The sequence below is a fragment of the Erpetoichthys calabaricus genome, chromosome 15 (assembly GCF_900747795.2).
Source record: "Erpetoichthys calabaricus chromosome 15, fErpCal1.3, whole genome shotgun sequence".
In the NCBI taxonomy this organism is placed as follows: domain Eukaryota; kingdom Metazoa; phylum Chordata; class Cladistia; order Polypteriformes; family Polypteridae; genus Erpetoichthys; species Erpetoichthys calabaricus.
In genome coordinates this window covers 34081024-34095843 of record NC_041408.2, presented here as the reverse complement: position 1 = coordinate 34095843, position 14820 = coordinate 34081024, and positions in this window count along the sequence as shown.

The window sequence follows — 14820 nt, the reverse complement described above, 5'->3', positions numbered from 1 at the left end:
AGACCCAACCTAAGAAAAATATCAGCCATTCTTTAGCTGTTGGTAATTTTTTAAGTAAGACAAGGACTTAAATTTAATAAATTGATCTGCTACTACAATTATGATAGTAATTTGACATAAAAGGTGGGAGATCAGTTACAAAATCCATTGAAATTGATTTCTGCACACTATATGAAACTGACATGGAGTGAAGCAATCCAGTGGTAAGACCATGTAAAGTTTTGCTCTGCAACAAGTTTCAAAAACAAGAATGTCATCTCTATTATCTAGGTACATTTTTTCAATAAAATCTTTCTAGTATTTGTTTGTCTGATACCCAAATGACCAAATGTTACAGTGACTTGAGTCCTATCAAAACCTCTGTCTAAATTATGATGATATATAATATACTGGATATCAGCAAGGACCTTCCCAGGATTTTGGAATTGATCTTGGTTATAGAGGGTAGTTAATGTAGCAACAGTAAGAAACTTATCAAAAACTAACAATTGGTGCAAGGCTGGTGTTTAATTCATCAAGGTCATAATAAGTTTAATGAAATGAAGAAAAAAAGTCCACCTGGTTTGCCTTGCATTTATATGTTTCACAGTCTTTAGGTAAAATTCAAATTGTTATGGTCCATAGACAATCACAAATGGGAAAGTGATGCCCTCAAAACAATGACTGCATGCAAAACACCAGCAACACTGCTGTGTTGCCACATGGATTTGTAACAGTGGAAAATGTACCAAAACAATGCATAGAATGATATAATGCACAATATACAGTATAAAGCCACAGATGCCAAAGCACAAAACAAACAGGAGCCTAAAACAAAGCATATGAAAACATGCAGCAGATTTTTGCAATTAGTTGTAAAATAATGAACCAAGTAATTTTTAAACAAGATTGATACAGATAATAATTGTTAATATTCATTCCCAGATAGAAGGCCAAATTAACAAAATATTTTCCATGAGCAAACTTTAATTCTAAGTTAATTTAAAAAATCAAGATGTGAAGATTCCATACATCAAAAATTAAAAAAAGCATAATTTCAAAAGTAATACTAAATTCACAAGAACAGAAGGAAATAATGAAAAAAATTATATGATAAAATTATTTTACAGTTCCTCCTTTTCAAAGATCCAAAAGGACAATGGGAAAAGGATCTCTCACTCAATATATCAGAAAAGGAGTGGAAGGTAGCAATGCAGAGAATTCATTCGAGCTCCACATGCGCAAAGCATACAATTATTCAACTCAAAATGATATATCGAGCACATCTGTCTCACTTAAAACTGTCTAAAATGTTTCCAGGGCAAGATCCAACCTGCAAACGCTGCAATCAAGTTCCAGCCTCACTGGGTCACATGTTTTGGGCCTGCACCAAATTAACATCATTCTGGACAAAAAATTTTAAGTGCCTTTCAGACAGCCTTGGTGTCACAATCCTACCTAATCCACTAACAGCTGTGTTTGGTGTTCTTCCACCCACATCTACAGTGCCCGAAAAGTGGTTTCAATAAACCTCTAAGATGAATGAACTTAACGAAGTGCCTATGAGTAATTTCTCTTCAAAATGTCTTGTTCTAAATACAATAAACAAGATTGAAAGTACAAGATCAGAAAAAAATTGAACCACAAAATGAAATGTAAAGGAAGAACAAGAAAGGGCAAGATAATCAATCGCAGTGGTAGCGCTGCTGCCTCGCAGTAAGGAGACCTGGGTTCGCTTCCCGGGTCCTCCCTGCGTGGAGTTTGCATGTTCTCCCCGTGTTTGTGTGGGTTTCCTCTGGGTACTCCCACAGTCCAAAGACATGCAGGTTTGGTGAATTGGCGATCCTAAATTGTCCCTAGTGTGTGCTTGGTGTGGGGGTGTGTGTGTGCCATGCGGTGGGCTGGTGCCCTGCCCAGGGTTTGTTTGGGCTGCCTTGCACCCTATGTTAGCTGGGATTGGCTCCAGCAGATCCCTGTGATCCTGTAGTTAGGATATAGCGGGTTGGATAATGGATGGTTGGATGATAATCAATCAGCTAATCATTAAATAAATAAGGACAAAGCAATGCTGAAGTACTGACAATAATAAAAAAATAAAAACAGTTATTCCAATGAAATTCCTAAAGAAATTGTGTCAGTTGAGAAATCAGTCAAGCAGCTCAAATATAATACTTGCTTATTCACTTTTTCATAAATCTTATGTTTGCACATAGATCTTTACATTACTGTATATTAGCTACATGCTGTTGAAATATATTTAAAAATACTAACATTTTATTATCCATTGTAAGAAGACGCTATATAGCGCCCAACCCGAAACAAACTTTTATTTTTATTCACCTGTGGGGCACATCTTCCCTGTGAACCCCATAGAAGTGCTCCAGGTGGTCGATTGCCGACATCAGGCTGCACTTCCGGGTAAGGCGAAACCAGTGCCCAAAAGGGGCCAGCAGCTCCTGTTGCAGCACCCCCTGGCGGCTGCACAGAACTCCAACCCCCATGAAGCCCTGGGGGAGTCCGAGGCACCGCTGCAACCCAGGGAGGCTGCCATCTAGCGTCCAGGGGGAGATGCTGGACTTCCCACCCTTGTCCCCCTGGCAGATGTGGTGAAGAGGCGTCCCTGCCAGGCATGGGCCCCGGCCATCCGTCACACCATTAACCATGATTTGACAAGTTTGAAGTAGATCAACATGCAATTGGGGATGTCTTTACAAATGCAAGTCTAAACAGAGCTGACGTGGGTAATTAGTTTCCTGGTTTACAAAGAAAGATGGAAAGAAGGGTTGAGTTCAGGAGGATGGATGCCAGAGATGATGTCAGTGATGGTAGGGCCATCAATCACCCAGTGAGAGAGGGAGAAAGGATCAGAAAACAGAAAACCCCTGGCTAGGCAGGTTATTACCTTTATTAGAGTACTTTGGCTGTCTCCCATGCACATGTATGTGTGTGATACAACAAACACCAAAACTTTCTTGGACCTGTTAAACCCATATTCTGATTCCTTCCTAGCCCAAAAAATACATACCAAAAAAGATATACACAGAAGGGTGCAGAAAAAGAAAAAGTGTTATAATGTTGCTAATCTTATTTCATAAATTGCTAACAGGACAATTAGTCCATAAGGGTGAATATATTTTATCAAGAAAATTGGGCTTCAGGTATCAGTATTTCTGAAAACAAACAGTATATTATTTAAAAGTTGCTTTATACATCTATGCAAAAGTAGGATGAGGCTGTATATTTGTTGCTTATTTTAAAAGATAAACATAAAGTATTAGAAATGAAAAATAACAGAATACTGAAAGACCCAATAGTTCTTATTTTAATGGTATGCTAAATGGTTTGGTTGGTTTCCTTGGTTTTAACCTTTGACCTAATTGCTGACTTTAAAATGCAAGGCAGCTGGTCATCCAATTAAAAAAAATGTAAATAATCTCATAAAATCTCTGAAGCTGTGAAACACCCGAGGATGGTGCTATCCTAATAAAAAATACATGTTTCTTTCTTAATCTTTTTGCCTAAGACCCAACTGGAATTGAGTGATGCAGGGGGTTTGGAGAGTGCAGTTCATCTTCTACATTTTCAATTGCCATTGACCAACATCACAAATTGCAAACATACAAATCAATTGCCAAAACTTAATTTAAAAGCTGGCAGTATGTTAAAGATTTTGTTGCTGTGTTATATGTCAGTGCCACAGAACACAAAATAAAAAAGGCCATAAGCCATGAATGAAAGATTTTAGTTTTCGGTAGAGTCTGTTCACTAAAATATTTTAAAATTTTCAAAACCAATTAACTTGTATTAGAAGCAAAGAGGACAGGGACCTGGGGCCTCATGTATAAACAGTGCGTACGCACAAAAATGTTGCCTAAGCCCATTGCCACACTCAAATCGCAATGTAGAAAACCTAAACTTGGCGTAAAGTCAAGCACATTTTCACGCCAGCTAGTTCTCTGCTTGGTTTTGCAAACTGGCGGCACCCAGCGTCAAAGCAGTGCTTTTGTTCCAGTGTGGTTTCCCTTTCTTTTTTAGATGCACATCCCTGACATGGCTTTATAAATACACTGAAATTAACCGCATATTGTTTATTAGTTTAAGACATCTGATTGTAATTAACCTGTAACAATATAATGGTCCACAGAATTGCCAAACTATTCCAAATAGCTGCTTTAGTGTTGTTTCTGTCAATGCACCACTCAGAGTATTTATCCCACTGTATCTGAGTGTGGAATCACAGCTCTACAGCAGCTGATCTGAGGGAGAATTATCGGTATACACCATCAAGCACACACTGCCTCAGCCATGCGCACAGTCTATTAAACTGTTCTCAAACAGCAAACGCTTCAGAGCCTTTTCTGTAAAGACCTTGCGGTTCAGAAACAGTTTCATCCCAAGAACTATAAACACTCCCAATCAGTCCATCAAGTGCTCCTTGTAGAACTGTTTGTACTTATTAGTACAATCACATCACTGTAAACTTGCGATACAGTTATAATATTGCACAACCTGACCTGAGCCACTTTATAAAGAGCGTATTTACATATGATGAAGATATCATTTTTAAGATGAAATGTAGCAAAATATGTTTATTACATTATACAGATAAAATGTTAACATCATTTAAATAATTTATATTGTTAATAATTAACTGATTGAGTGTGTTTATAGTTCTAGGGATGAAACTGTTTCTGAACCGCAAGGTCTTTACAGGAAAGGCTCTGAAGCGTTTGCTGTTTGAGAGCAGTTTATATGACTGTGTGCATAGCTGAGGCAGTGTGTACTTTTTAATACTTCTACTGATACTACTCTCCATAATATGCAATTAACAAAAAACAAAGACATGACACGATGTGAAAAGATTCAACAGTTATTTTAATGCAACTTTTTTACAAAAAAAACAAAACAATTTCCTGGATTCCTGTAGTACTGCTTCACTACCAGAAGCATTTTTTGTTATTATTTTGAAAGCCTCAGTCTTGCTCGCAATCGACAGAGATCAGTGATCTTCTTGTTGCAGCACTTTTCGATACGCTTTTGCTAGAAGGAAAGATAGCTTTGTTGATTTGACCTTGATTCCCTGTGCGTGCATAGAGTAGCGAAAAGCAAACAGCTTCTAAAATTGGCATGTGGAGAGATACCAAAATGAATGCTCAAAGCAAAATAATCTGTGGATGACTTTTTTCGTATTATCGCTGAATCGGACTCTAATTTGTCAGACTCCAATTTTGATGCAAGTGATCTGGAGATGTAGATTGAAAACGAAAGTGAGGTACTGACATCGGTCCCCACCTGATTGTGGTGCTGAACACATTTGTGTAGCTGATGCACCTATGGCAACGTTTGCCTGGGGGGACAGACACGATGACAGGAGGTACAAACCATATTACGTCTCACTGCAACTGCCACCCCCATGCACCTGTCTCACATAGACAGCCAGGCAGCCAGCCCACCGTGCATTCCTGCTGGCTGTCGAGACACAACAGGCAGTAACAGACCTTTTATGTTGATTTATGTGTGAAACCACTGCTTTGTGCGCTTTTCAGAAAACTGAGTGTTTTGGAAAAAATATTAGCCCTCAAAAAGTTGCTATTGATCATAGAATGTTTATGCTGCTCCCTGCTAAAAGAAAATGTTTTTGCTGGTATCTGTTCAGATAAAAAAGAAAACAGATTTAGAAATGTTAACTTGCTGTTGCTCAGAAGGTGCTTGTTATAATGTTGTGATTGTAGCTCTGGACTCTGAGGGTAACTTGTTTTTCTATAATAAATTAGATAAAACGTTAATGCCCTGGCAGTGGCAAATAACTTTGGTTTTATATTTGATTTGAGTACATTAATGTTTAAATTGAGATTTACAAGAAATATTTTAACTGCTACTATGTAAAGGGAATACTACTGTTAAAAAGCACCATATTTGTTTAAAGTGTTTGCAAACCAAATATACGCAATACACTACTTTTGAGCTCGCTATTGAATTTTGCACATAACAGTGTGATTGTCGTGATTGTCTGCGATTAATCGCGAATAAAAATTTTAATAGCTGCCCAGCACTAAAAAAAAGTTTTAATTTTTTTCAACTGCAGGGAGATGATGACCACCCTTAACCCCAGTTACCATTCCCCTTGAAGGAGTGGGGACACAATCAGTAAGGAGTGATCTCGGATTCTCATTGAGAAAGTCAATATGCTCATTTTCTTAAAGAAAAACTGTTCCTATACACATACACACACACATATAGATATATATATATATATATATATATATATATATATATATATATATATATATATATATATATATATATATATATATATACAGTATATATATATATAATAATTTGGGAGGGCCAAGTAATATAGGAGAAATGTTCTGTACATTATTCTATTTACAAATCCTTAATCATTATGGGCATTGTTTATATCCTTTGTAATCTATTTCTGTTTGCTTCTGAGAAGTTTGAGGACCGTAGTTATTTGGTAATTTGTAATGTTTAAGTTTGGCTTCTAGTAGTGAAGCAGTACTACAGGAATCCAGGAAATTGTTTTTTTTTTTGTAAAAAAGTTGCATTAAAATAACTGTTGAATCTTTTCACATCGTGTCATGTCTTTGTTTTTTGTTAATTGCATATTATGGAGAGTAGTATCAGTAGAAGTATTAAAAAGTATCAGAATCAACATCGGTATCAATAAAATCCTAGTGGTACCCATCCCTAGTTATAAAGTGTAAAATAGCTAAAGCATAGCAGACTAGTACAGTGGAGTAGATAAATAAGATGAGATGGCATTATGTACAGTAGTAAAAGAATTAGTTCACTTATTGCAGAAAAATTGAATAAGAAACGAATTACAATTTACTTAATTTTAGAGCAAGAGAGAAGATGCAAGTCTTAAAACGAGATTTGAATGAATTCACCCATGAACTTTGTGACAACTGAAACCACAAAAGCTATGTGACGCGTCTATGGACTTGTGAGAAGGCCTATCTCATAATCAAACAATGCAACTTACAATACGGTGTCTTACAGTTTATATTTTTGCAGAAGAAGAGTTCTGAAGACAATCGTGAGAATTAGTTCAGCATTTAAAACAGATTTTTTTATCCTTGTTAGAGTCCTTTGACCTCATGCAATTGTTTTAATTTTTCCTCCCATCCTCAAGGTCATTTAGGTTTACTTTATGCTGCAAAGCAGAATGTTGAAAATGTAACTGGCATTGATTTAGACATTTCTGATCACAAGGTCACTGTGATTGATATTAATTTTTCCCTACTCTTGATTGAATTTAAATGTACTATTTTGTTTAGAAATATGAAATCAGCAAATCCAAATTATGTTATGGTAAGGTCTCTGGGGCATCTGAGGTTGTCCTGCTCTTTCAAACTATAATGTATTATTGTCTTTCATCATGGATAATCTAACTGACTAAATCAAGTACTGTCAGTTTTGCTCCTAACTTTTCTTGTTATAATCATAATCTTCACTCCATGAAAGGTCAGGGAAGCTAACTTGAAAGTCTATGTAAAAAAACAACAAGTATGCAGAGAGGCCCTTATCTCTTTAAGAACCTGCTGCATTTCACAGTTAATTGCATCTGGTAATAAGAACCAGAAGGCCTTATTCGTTATCTTTGATAAACTTGGCCATGATAATTCTGTTGATTTTTCCAGTCCTGAACTTTGTTCAAATATTTTGCACTTCTTTACAGATACAAATGTGGCTCTTAATTTGAAATTAAATAAGTCATATTTAGCTAATTTTATCAACTTTGAAGTTCATTTTCCCAAACTATCTCATCTGTTAATAATCATTTAACCAGCTTTTGTACTTTTCATCTGGTTGATATAATTCACATTAGGAAGGTGATTAACATTCATAAGCAAACTTCATTTCCTATGGATCCCATCCCAATATTTTCCTGTACTTTGTACTCTCATTATGAGTATAGTTAATAGTTCTTTTCTTCAGGAATTGTACCATCTGTTTTAAAAAATTGCTGCAGTTAGACCTATTTTAAAGAAAGTTGGCCTTTACCCTGAATGTTTATCTAATTATAGGTCTATTTCTTAATTTTGCCTTCTATTTAAAATCCTGGAACATGTTTTGGCTGAACAGCTGCATCCTCATGTTCATTTATATGTTCTGCCTAGACCACTCCAGTTGGGTTTTCACTCTGGTTGTAGCCCCAAGTTGGCCCTATATGTTCTGTTCAAGGTGTTTATGTAGAAATGGTCCACTCCTACAAATACTTGGGGTTTTCATTAATGACAGGTTGGACTGGTCTAAGAACACAGAGGAATTATGTAAGAAAGAGCAGAACAGACTGTTTTTGTTTGGAGACTCTGTTACTTTAATGTGGGAAATGATATACTCCATATGTACAGTTTCTGAAATTTTCTACACTGTGGTGGACTGGGCTGGTAGCATCACTTCAGCAGAGGCCCACCAAATCAACAAGCTATTTAAAAGGGGAAGCTTAGTTATAAGATGCACTCTGAACTTTCTGGAGAGCATAAAAAGAGAGAATTAAAACAAAACTGTGTGCCATTAAGAACGATGCTGTACATCTGCTCTCTGACACACTAACACTGAGTACTTTCAGCCAATTCAATTTCAAGTAATATAAATAAATAAAGTAATTTCAGCCAATTCAGCAAAGGGTGTGTCAAGAAACGTGACTGGTGCTCCTTTATACCAACTGCAATATGTTTGCATAATACCTCACTGTGACAGCCAAGTCAGAAGTTTTCTTTCTTCTTATTTTTTCTTGCTTTTTAATCATTCTGGTATATGATCACACCATGGTGTGTGTCTATATTTTTAATTTATCTACCTATTTATGTATTTATTTATTTAAAGATCCAGATTTTCCCCTGGGAACAAATAAAGTTCTATCTATCTAATGATCTTCTGATGGCTGCTGATCAAGTACTGTAAGGACACTTGTATTGTTAGATGGAAGTGCTGATTTTGTTATGGAGTACTTCTAGAATGTTTGCAGTAACTTTCACATATTGGTGGCAATGTTTTTTATTTGATAGATAGCAGTTTGTTATACTTGGTCCTCATACATCTCAGATTTGCATCCAATGCACAGGGTTCTAAGGCTGATATTGCTTAAAAGAAGACTCGACCCAATAGGTCACTCTATTTAGTTTGTAATTATGGCAGATGTGGAGATAGTGGGTGACATCATCCATTCCGCAGTTGCTAAACTACAAATGCAGCACCCTGAGGCACTTGTGCTAATCGCTGGAGACTTCAACCATGCAACGCTGGACAAAACATTAGATAGATAGATAGATAGATAGATAGATAGATAGATAGATAGATAGATAGATAGATAGATAGATAGATAGATAGATAGATAGATAGATAGATAGATACTTTATTAATCCCAAGGGGAAATTCACATATTCCAGCAGCACCTTACTGATACAAAAAAATAGATAGATAGATAGATACTTTATTAATCCCAAGGGGAAATTCACATATTCCAGCAGCACCTTACTGATACAAAAAACAATATTAAATTAAAGATTGATAATAATGCAGGTAAAAACAGACAATAACTTTGTATAATGTTAATGTTTACCCCCCCGGGTGGAATTGAAGAATCGCATTGTTTGGGGGAGGAACGATCTTCTCAGTCTGTCAGTGGAGCAGGACAGTGACAGCAGTCTGTCACTGAAGCTGCTCCTCTGTCTGGAGATGACACTGTTTAGTGGATGCAGTAGATTTTCCATAATTCATAGGAGCCTGCTGAGCACCCGTCTCTTTGCCACAGATGTCAAACTGTCCAGCTCCATGCCAACAATAGAGCCTGCCTTCCTCACCAGTTTGTCCAGGTGTGAGGCGTCTTTCTTCTTAATGCTGCCTCCCCAGCAAACCACCGCGTAGAAGAGGGTTACCTGCCTTCTCCCAGTGTGTGGATTGTAACACCCGGGGAAATAGGACTATTGATCTACTATATGCAAACGTTAAAGACGCATACAGCGCCACCCCGCTGCCTGCGCTTTGGAAAGCAGATCATAACCTGGTTCTGCTTCAGCCTCAGTACAAACCAAGAGTGAGGGAGCTACCTACAACAACACGCTCACTCAGGAAGTGGTCCCCTGAGGCAGAGCAGGCTCTGAGAGACTGCTTTGGAACTATGGACTGGAATATTCTGCAGGGATCTTATAGTGAGAACATTGAGGAGGATGTTGACTGCACTACTGACTACATCAACTTCTGTATGGACATTGCAGTTCCAGTAAGAACAGTACGTTGCTATGCTAACAACAAGCCATGGATTACAAGTGACATCAAGGGCCTTTTGAACCATAAGAAAAGGGCTTTTAAAGGTGGTGATCAGCATGAGCTTAAGCGCGTACAGAAGGAACTCTGAGTCCAGCTCAGGGCGGCGACAGAGCAGTACAGGAGAAAGCTGGAGCAGAAGTTACAGAATAACAGCGTGAAGGAAGTGTGGGATGGGATGAAGATCACCACTGGCTGCAGCTCGAAGCGAGGTGCCACCATCTAGAGAGATGTGGAGAGAGCAAACTAGATGAACAACTTCTTTAACAGGTTTGACCACCCTAACCCACTCTCACCTCAGAGTACTGCACCCTCCACCCATCCTTCTGCTGATACCAGCATAGGAGAGAGTTTACCACAATCCACAATTACAGCAGCCCAGGTAAGCAGAGAGCTGAGGAGACTTTGTGCCAGCAAAGCAGCGGATCCAGATGGAGTATCGCCACGACTGCTGAAGGCCTGTGCATTGGAGCTGGGGAGTCCTCTACAGTGCATCTTCAACCTGAGCCTGGAACAGGGGAGAGTCCCGAGGCTTTAGAAAACATCTTGCATCACCCCAGTCCCAAAGGTATCACATCCTAGTGAGCTGAATGACTTCCGGCCTGTCGCTCTGACGTCGCATGTGATGAAGACCATGGAGTGGCTGCTGCTTCATCACCTGAGGCCACAGGTCCGTCACGCCCTCGACCCTCTGCAGTTCGCATACCAGGAGAAGGTGGGAGCGGAGGATGCCATCGTCTACTTGCTACACCGATCCCTCTCCCACTTGGACAGAGGCAGTGGTGCCGTAAGAATTATGTTTCTGGACTTCTCTAGCACCTTCAACACCATCCAACCTCTGCTCCTTAGGGACAAGCTGACAGAGATGGGAGTAGATTCATACCTGGTGGCATGGATCGTGGACTATCTTAAAGACAGATCTCAGTATGTGTGTCTCGGGAACTGCAGGTCTGACATTGTGGTCAGCAACACAGGAGCACCGCAGGGGACTGTATTTTCTCCGGTCCTGTTCAGCCTATATACATCGGACTTCCAATACAACTCGGAGTCCTGCCATGTGCAAAAGTTCGCTGACGGCACTGCTATCGTGAGCTGCATCAGGAGTGGGCAGGAGGAGGAGTATAGGAACCTAATCAAGGACTTTGTTAAATGTTGCGACTCAAACCACCTACACCTGAACACCAGCAAAACCAAGGAGCTGGTGGTGGATTTTAGGAGGACCTGGCCCCTCATGGACCCCGTGTTCATCAGAGGTGACTGTGTGCAGAGGGTGCAGACCTATAAATACCTGGGAGTGCAGCTGGATGATAAATTGGACTGGACTGCCAATACTGATACTCTGTGTAAGAAAGGACAGAGCCGACTATACTACCTTAGAAGGCTGGCGTCCTTCAACATCTGCAATAAGATGCTGCAGATGTTCTGTCAGACGGTTGTGGCGAGCGCCCTCTTCTACGCGGTGGTGTGCTGGGGAGGCAGCATAAAGAAGAGGGACGCCTCACGCCTGGGCAAACTGGTGAGGAAGGCAGGCTCTATTGTAGCTGGACAGTTTGACATCTGTGGCAGAGCAACGGGCGCTGAGCAGGCTCCTGTCAATCATGGAGAATCCACTGAATCCACTAAACAGTATCATCTCCAGGCAGAAGAGCAGCTTCAGCAATAGACTGCTGTCACATTCCTGCTCCACTGACAGACTGAGGAGATCGTTCCTCCCCCACACTATGCAACTCTTCAATTCCACCCAGGGGGGGTAAACGTTAACATTATTCCCCGGGAGGGTAAATCTTAACATTATTCAAAGTTATTGTCTGTCTGTATACCTGCATTGTTATCATTCCGTAATTTAATATTTTTTTTATCAGTATGCTGCTTCTGGAGTATGTGAATTTCCTCTTGGGATTAATAAACTATCTATCTATCTATCTATCTATCTATCTATCTATCTATCTATCTATCTATCTATCTATCTATCTATCTATCTATAAAGGGTTATTTATTACAAGAATATCTTTTACACAATAAACAGGTTATTTCCTACTGTTTTTCTATCACTCTCATTCTTTCTCTTTTCCTAATGCACTGTTCTCCGCCAGCCGAGTGTTGCCTTCCTTCCTCCCAGCTCCAACTTGCCTGAGCAAGGCAGCATGGTCTCTTATTGGCACACCCAGGAGTACTTCTGGTGACATGATGTGGCCAGTTTGGAGCACTTCTGGATCATAAGAAAGCCAGGGAGGTGTCCTCCAAAGACCACTACAGGGCTGCTCCTCTGGACTCCAACTCCCATGCAGCCCTGTACATGTCCAAACTCGGACTCTATATGAGGGACAGTGCCAACTATTAAAGTGGGGGATGAACTGCTCCCTGCCATCATCTACTGCAAGTTCTTGTATTCTTTTGCCATCCCAACCAGTACATTAATTTGTAAAGCATTTTCCCTTTAGAAGGGTTTTTTGCTTTTTTTTTGCCTGCACCGGAGCAAAAGCAGCTGGGTGTTTAGGAGCACTTTTGGAAAAGTTACTTGTCACGTGTATTTATTCTTGTTATTTCTATACAAACTAGTGTCGGAGCAGAAGGGCAGTTAACAGCAGTAGCTTACACCATCACCTTTGTATGTAAATAACTACCATTGTAGCAGCAAATAGTTATAAGTAACAGAAACAGTGATTCCTTAGTGGGGAAAAAAGTAAAGCAGCAGCTGACTTCAAAGCAGTAAAGAGAAGGACTCAGCAGTATGTAGACAGCCAGCTTTAAGACACCGATCAGGCACACGCAGCTTTAGGAGTAGACAAGCCAGTAGAAAATTAACTAGCAGCAGATATTCACTAAGAAAGTACTTCTAGATTGAACAGTTCTTAGCAGTCAGGAAAGTAGAGCAGTTAAGAGGGCGACGGCATAAGGGTTCATTAATGCAAAGGAGTAAAACCGGTGAGAGTGGAGTGATTTTAAGTACAGAATCGGAGGAGCACAAAGTTAGAACAGACAGAGAAAAATAATGTTAACCTCATAGAAGAACAAACTGCAGGCAGTGGATGGGGTAAAGATTGTAAGAGGTTAAGGGGCCAGAAGATGTAAAATAACTGCAGAAGTTCTTTAATCTAATTTCCTTGGTTTAATTTTTTTTTAGTTTTACCATTTAAGTTAAATCATTTAATTTTAATAAAATGACAAAAAAAAATTAAGGCAGTTTTAGTAACTCAAAACCAAATTTGCAATGCATGTCCTGTTGGATGTTGGACTTTTTAGAAGATGGCTTGGTGGTAGGCAGGTATGAGAAGCCCCAACAGGCTACCTCAAAAACAATTTCAAGAAAGAGAGAGGTAGTAATAATTGGGGATTCCGTCTTTATGGGTATTAAAGCACAGGTCTGCCTCAGAGATAGAGAGTCTTTCACAGTGTGTTGACTTCAAGGTGCACAGGTGGGAGACCTTCCCTAGAAGGGTGGATGGGCTCTTGGCCAGAGCAGGGGGTGGATCCAATTGTCATTGTCCATGTTGGAACAAATCACATACATAAGGGTATTCTGTCAGTTCTTCAGCCAGGCTGAGGAGCAGAACTGACAAGGTAGTCTTCTCAGAAGTTCTGTCTGTGCCACACGCCAGTGCAGGTAAGATTGAGGCGATTAGAAAGCTTAATGTGTGGCTCAAATTTTGGTGTAGAGTAGAAGGGTATCGGGCATTGGGACTCCATTTGGAACAGGTGAGAACTGTTCTGTTGTGACGTGTTACATCAAAACCGGAGGAACACCAATATGTTGGGGAGGTGTATAAGTAGGTTAGTTTAGGATTGTTTAAACTAGGGTATGGGGGCAGGGAGTTTAGGACAAGTCAGCTTTAGAACTGTACATAGAGGAACAAACAATAATGTAAAAATAAAAATTCATAGTAATATAAATTCTAACCCAATGTTTAAATGTAAAAGTAAAACACTTTAAAAGTAGCTTGCTTTAATGCTAGAAAAATAAAACTAGTGATTTGGAGTTGTATGTAGAGGAACGTAATTATAATATTATAGCAATAACGGAAACCTGGCTAAATAACAAAGATGAAGATGAGTATAACATAGAGGGATGCACATTTTTAGGAAGGATAGACAGGACAGAAAAGGAGAAGGGGTTGCTGTTTATGTCAAACAGAATGCAAGTCTTCTTCATTTAGATGATGAGCCCCATCTTAGTGAGGACATGTGGCATCCCCCGGAAAGTATTAGGGAAAGTGGTCTTATTTTAGAAGTGTGTTATAGGCTTCCCAATGCAAACAGTAATTTCAGCACACATCTTTTTGATAATATTAAGAAGGTAAGTTTACAGGGGCATATTATAGCTATGCAGATGTGGGTAGAGTAGCCAAAAATTGTACTCAAGTAAGAGTAGCGTTACTTCAAAATAATATTACTCAAGTAGAAGTAAAACGTAGTCATCCAAAAAATTACTCAAGTAAGAGTAAAAAAGTATTTGGTGAAAAGACTACTCAAGTACTGAGTAACTGTTTGAACATAATAAATTATTTATTTTTTAGAAATGTGACAAGACAGACAAAAATATAAAAT